Source organism: Danio aesculapii, chromosome 1 (assembly GCF_903798145.1).
Source record: "Danio aesculapii chromosome 1, fDanAes4.1, whole genome shotgun sequence".
NCBI lineage: Eukaryota > Metazoa > Chordata > Actinopteri > Cypriniformes > Danionidae > Danio > Danio aesculapii.
The window spans coordinates 53768823-53775712 of NC_079435.1; positions in this window are offsets into that span (position 1 = coordinate 53768823).

The following is a 6890-nucleotide window of genomic DNA, read 5'->3' on the forward strand; positions in this document are numbered from 1 at the left end:
TATTAAAGTTATTATTACTAATAAAGTTAGTTACTAGGCTATATAATTATTATTATATGGTAACTTTATTATTATAATTATTACTATTAAAGTGAACTATTAAAGTTAAAGATACTATATAACTTTAACTAATTACTAACATTTTTATCAGTAAAGTTATATGTAAACGTAGTTAACCTGCAGTTATATAATATATAGGCGATGTCTTGTCTATGTGTAGATGTCCAATGAAGTATATTTGTAGTGTTTTAAACATAAGTGTAAAATACCATTTTGTCTCGGAAATTGCATTTGCATTTAATTATTTTCATAATGTGATTATGAATAATGTAAGTAGATATATTATGTAGTAATTTGGGTAACAACTTAAACACAACACTTAAAAGGTAAACCTTGTGTTCAGAATGGTAATTCTGAAGTTTTTCACTTGCAGTTTAAAATAATAAAAGATTTTCTAAGATAATAATCAGGGTTTCTGAAGGGTTCACCAAGTTAAAGACTTTTAAAGACATTTTAAAGACCATTATGAATGAAATTTTAGACTTATACAGGGCTAAATGCTAAGGTTTTTAATATCCCAGTTAGAAAAGATTTTCACTTACCCTATCAAAAATGATTAAAATTTAATACATTTAGTAATTAAATGATAAAAAATTTTGTTTAAATATTTGTTTAGATTAATTTTCAAATACATCCTTTCACAAACCCTATAACCCTTACCAAGAATAAAACAAAACACAGCTGTCAATCACTTCAGTCTACTATAATAAAAAAATAAAAATAATAAATATAGGCCAGGTGAGTATCCTCAGTAGTAAGTAAATGGAGAACTTTAAGCAAATGTTACTGTAAGGAAAGTAATTAAATGCTATTTTTAAGTTAAAGGTTTTATTGAGATAGATTGTTGGTGATTGTATGGGTGTTAATGGGCAGATAGGCTATACATGAACAGGAAAATTAACACCTGTTTAAAAAAGATTTAAGACCTACAACAATATTTCAGTAGATTTTAAGGCCTAAAATTTAGCATTTGAGATTTAAGACATTTAAAGACCCCATGGATACCCTACATAATACATAAAAGTAAGACTATTGCAGTTAATTTCACTTTTAACTCAATGTTATGTAAGTTTTTTTGATAATTACTTGTAAAATCAATAAACTGGAGATATAATGCAAAGACTTCATAGTTGTCAAAGATTATTGGCTCATGTTCATATTTATTTTTTGATGCTGTGTCGACAGGACAGTAGAGATATGACAGGAAAGCTGGGGTAGAAAAGGACCACGAGGCAGGAATTGAACTTGTTGCGCAATGTGTTTAAACACAAGACTAGACAGACTGACAAGCTCATGTTCATAGTTAATGTGATGTGATGATGATACCTCTGTTACTCCTTTAGGATGCCAGTCCTATAGCACATATTCACTAAACTGTATTGACACCAGCTGATTAAGCATGTTCACACTGCTTTATTGGTTGTCTTGATCTGGATAAAAAAAAGACTAAACATAAATATATACAGTTGAAATCAGAATTATTAGCCTTCCTGTTTTTTTTCCCTAATTTCTGATCAACATGAATGTTTTTTCAACATGTTTTAAAACAGAATAGTTTTACTAAAAAAATATTTTCAAGATATTCAGCTTAAAGTGACATTTAAAGACTTAACTAGGTTAATTAGGTTACCTAGACAAGTTAGGGTAATTAGGCAAATTATTGTATAATGATGATTGTTCTGTAGACAACCGAAAAAAAAATTGCTTAAGGAGGCTAATAATAATAATAATAATAATTCACAGGAGGGATAGTCACGTCAACTGTATAGGTCAAACACCAGTCTTCAATCTGATTGAAATTGGAGAGAGCTGTGCAAAATATAAAAACCCTCAAAAACTCTTCCAGGATGTTCTGAGAGACTGAGAAGTTAATCCAGAAAATGAAGATGAAGTAATTTCTGCTAAAAACCTAATCAACAGGGGACTGAATCATAAAATGTTTTAAGTGTCACCAATGGCTTTTCCATGTTGGCTTTATTTTTAGTTAAATAAATAATGAAACAGTGTGAGATTTCATGTGATGTTGAGGTTTTATCTTCCACATTTTAACACCTACAAAGGACCTTATAGTATTTTAAAATTATGTCCTGATACGAAAAACCATGAAATTCAATAGGCTGCTCTAACAACTTCATCACATGACTGACCTTGAACACAACTGAAGTGACATGGCAAAAAATGGCTTAGAAAAGTTGCTTCTGTGAATCATTTAATTGCAGTTGTCACTTGAAAACGCAATTAGAAAAGTTTGATTTGTCACATTAAGAAATCAATATTTGGTTGAATAAGCTTGATTTTCCATTACAACAAATGAACTTTTGTTATTTAAAAAAGAAAAAAAGAAAAACTCTTATTCAAACCTTTTATGTGAAGTTTAAATTTTAAACTAATTTCGAGAGGAGCATGTGCTCATGATTGACCCAGCTGGTCCACATTGGCTAATCATGATCCTCCAATCAAAGGATCCCAAGTCACTATATATATATCCTCATTTCCTCTCTACAACTATCTTCGTCTGGAAGAAACCCCCTCCTCCCCTTCTTCCACCTTTATCCAGAATGGGCGGCACGGTGGCCCAGTGACTAGCACTGTTGCCTCACAGCAAGAATACCAATGGGGTTGGGTCTTCACTGGGCCATCTGGTGTTCCTGTGCGGAGTTTGCATGTTCTCCCCGTGTCCGCGTGGGTTTCCCCTGGGTTCCCTGGTTTCCTCCCACCATCCAAATCTGCTCTATATTATAGATAAAACAAGCCTAAATCTTTTTTCTATTGTCTTACTCTCAGGAAGTTTGCCTTGGCCTCAGCAGCGGGAGAGTTTCAGATCGACCTGAGCTCAGTCTCCCCTCGCCCTGTGAAAGGAGGGAGCCCTGGGCTCGAGGATACCTTGAGCTCAGGGCTCTCTCCCGGGACAGAACGCCAAACAAGCTATGTATAAATCGTGAGCTAAGTGTGAACTCTTGAATTGAAATGTGGAAGAAATGTTATCAGACATCACAAATAAAACATTAATTGTTTTACTTAAACTCATTCTGGGCTTCACGGTGGCGCAGTGGGCAGCACAACCGCCTCACAGCAAGAAGGTCGCTGGTTCGAGCCCTGGCTGGGTCAGTTGGCATTTCTGTGTGGAGTTTGCATGTTCTCCCCATGTTCACGTGGGTGTCCTCCGGGTGCTCCGGTTTCCCCCACAAGTCCAATAACACGTAGTGTAGGTGAATTGGGTAAGCTAAATTGTCCGTAGTGTATGTGTGTGAATGAGTGTGTATGGATGTTTCCCAGTGATGGATTGCAACTAGAAGGGCTTTCGCTAAAACATATGCTGGATAAGTAGGCGGTTCATTCCGCTGTGGCGACCCCTGATTAATAAAGGGACTAAGTTGAAAAGAAAATGAATGAATAAACTCATTCCCAATAAATCCAGTAAATATCTATTTATTATTATTTGTATGTACTTTGGTTGAGGCAATTTAAAAATTAAACAAAAAAAAAATAACAATGAATACTTTAAATTTCAGCCTAAAATAAATAAATATTATTATTAATAATATATTAAAGTATAATTGATATAACTGTAAGCCTCATGACAGAAATTGAAAAGCTTTAAAAATCAAAATTCACTTGAACAGAAATTCTCATTCAGTTTCAAAGACTCAATTCCCAAAGCTTTCAATCATTACATTTCTTAGGATTTGGTCAGTCTCGTGATATTGCAGTGTAGTTTCAACCAGTCCTTCATGCAATTAAATGTGTTACTACAAACTAGCGGAGCAGCCATTGCAAAGACATTCCATTCTTGGCCTGAGTCTCGGGACTCTTGGCTCTAAAAGCTGCAGACGCGCCCCATCACAGATGACCTCTATATTTAGCATCTCTTCCAAGGGGTGTAGAGTTCCTCTGAGCGGGACAGTAGCACCTCAAGGGTGGCTGACACGACTTACACCCCAAACTGCATATCGTAAAGCAGCTGCTCAGGTTACGCTGCTGGGCTTCAGTTTCTTAGATGTTTGAGGTTACACTCATACGCATATGCTGAGACTGGCCTCAGATCAGATGGAAGAAGCACTGAGGAGTCCAGTGTTTAAAAAAAGCTGTCTTACAGGCCAAGCATTGTCCATCGGGCCTTGAGAACGCACCAGCCTTATTTGGATTTGCCACAGGCACGAGAAATCAAATATTCAGATTCACTCAAAGAAATTGTTTGTTCAAACTACTTATTTAAAACGAGCTGAAACAACACCATTAATGAAGGTCATTTTGAGACAACTTGAGTGTTTTATGTTCAATCTATTTAAATTTGTAAAAACTAATGAGTTAACTTAATCGTTTCATGTTGAACTAACACAAATCTATTGTGTGGAACTCAGCATTCTTTAGTGTTGTTTGGTGATTTAAAGGGATAGTTCACCCAAAATTGAAAATTCTATCCTCTACTTTCTTCCACTTGTTGTAAACATGTTTGATTTTCTTCTTCTGTTAAACAGAAAGGAAAATATTATGAAGAATGTTGGAAACAGGAAACCATTAATGGAGTCATTTTTTTTAAAACTAGTTTAGTTAAGGTAAATGCTATACATTTTCATTATTGGGTGCAAATTTTTTATTTGAATTTACAATAAAAAGCAAGTCTGCAAGACTAAAGATTTTTAGTGCTGAGCATAGATTAACTGCTATTAATCGCATCCAAAATAAAAGTTTTTTTTAACATATGTTCATGTTATTATGTTTGTACATTATAATATTATGTTTATTATGTATATCTCATACACCCAGAAAAAAATATACAAAACTATTTTATTACATAGATATTAATATTTATATATAATTAGTCTCATATGCATATATTTTAAATCTAAATATAACATTTTTCTCAAATAAAAGCATGTGTGCATTTATATATACATAAGTATACACACTTAAATTATGTCTAAATAAACTTTTATTTTGGATCTGATTAATCGTGATAAATTTTTGCCCAGCAGTAGATTTTATTATTTTTGAAACTGTAATATTGTGAGATATTATTTAAATTGAAATTAACTGCTTTAATTGGAAAGTATTTTAAAAAATATATATTTATTTTTTTTGTAATGGCAAAGACGATTTTTAGCATCGCTTCTCCAGTACATGACCCTTTAGAAATCATAATGGGATAATTTTGTGCTAAAAAAATCTTATTAATAAAACTGTTTAAAAAATTTTGCTGCTAAATTTTAATCTTCTATGTAAACTGTTTTAAATATACAATGATTAATAATTTTTTATGTATTTATTAAAATGAAAATCTATTGTAAAATCAATTTCTATTATTTTTGAGTGGCTTAACACCTACTTTATTATTTAAAGTATTAGGTTATTAAAAATATTGTACTAACCCAAAATTTGAATAAATGCATAAAAATATGTATATATAACATTTTGAAAAAACAAACAAAACAAAACAAAAAAGCAAAGAAAAAAAACAGTATGCTTATTACTTCATTACCATTGCATAAACCGGCAGAGATACACAAATGACTCCTGGTTTGGTCACACCTGCTCGCAAACCCGCAGAAAGTCTTTTTATATTACACAAAGCCTTCTGGATATACAACTGCCTTGTTTTTTATTTCCATTCACAGACTGATTTGAAAATAATATAAAGCACGCTTTCAGTCCTTCAAAGATAGTTCACCCAAAACTGAAACTTCTGTTATCATTTACTCTCCCTTCACATTTCACAAACCTGTTTGAGTTCCTTTCTTTTCTGATCAACACAAAAGATGATTTTGAAACTGGTATTAAATGACTTCCACAGTATTTTTCCTACTAGTCAATATACAATTGCAAAGATATATAGCTCTACCTAGTGGAAAAACAAATGTTTGCAGTAGTCACTTCCAGAAGCCTTAAAGCAGGGGTGTCCGAACTCCTGGAGAGCTGATGTCCTGCTGAGTTTAGCTTCAACTTGCTTCAACACACCTGCCAAGAAGTTTCTAGTATATCTAGTAAGAGCTTGATTAGATGGTTTCAGGTGTGTTTGATTAGGATTGGAGCTAAACTCTCCAGGACATTGACCCTCCAGGACCGAGTTTGGACACTCCTGCCTTAAAGGGAAAGTTCACTCTAATTTACTCACCCTTAGGCCATTCAAGAGGTGTGTGACTAGAACATACAAGAAGGTTTTTAGCTGAACCCGCGGTCCTTGGCGATTCATATAATGCAAGTCAATGTCTATCAGCACTACGAGAGTCAAAAAACACATACAGACAAAATCAAATTAATTCCAGCCGCTCCTGATCCTGATGAGACATTTAGACAAAACTGAACATTATTAGTAACATTATTACCTTAATCCACATCCTGAGTGATTTCATGACAGTCTGGAGCACAAGATTCCTGTCGCATAATGATGTACAGTTGAAGTCAGAATTATTACCCCTCTTATTAAATTTTAATTCTTTCATATTTTTTCACCAATTTCTGATTAACGGAGAAAACATTTCTAAACATAATAGTTTTGATAACTAATTTCTAATATCTGATTTATTTTATCTTTGCCATGATGACAGTAAATAATATTTTATTAGATATTTTTCAAGATACTAGTATTCAGCTTAACGTGACATTTAAATGCTTAACTAGGTTAATTAGGCAAGTTAAGGTAATAGGCAAATCATTGTATAACGATGGATTGTTCTGTAGACAATTAAAAACAAAAAAATTGCTTAAACAGGCTAATAATATTGACCTTGAAATGGTTTAAAAAAAGAAAACAACCAAAACTGCTTTTATTCTAGCCGAAATAAAACAAAGAAGACTTTCTCCAGAGGAAAAAATATCATAGGAAATACTGT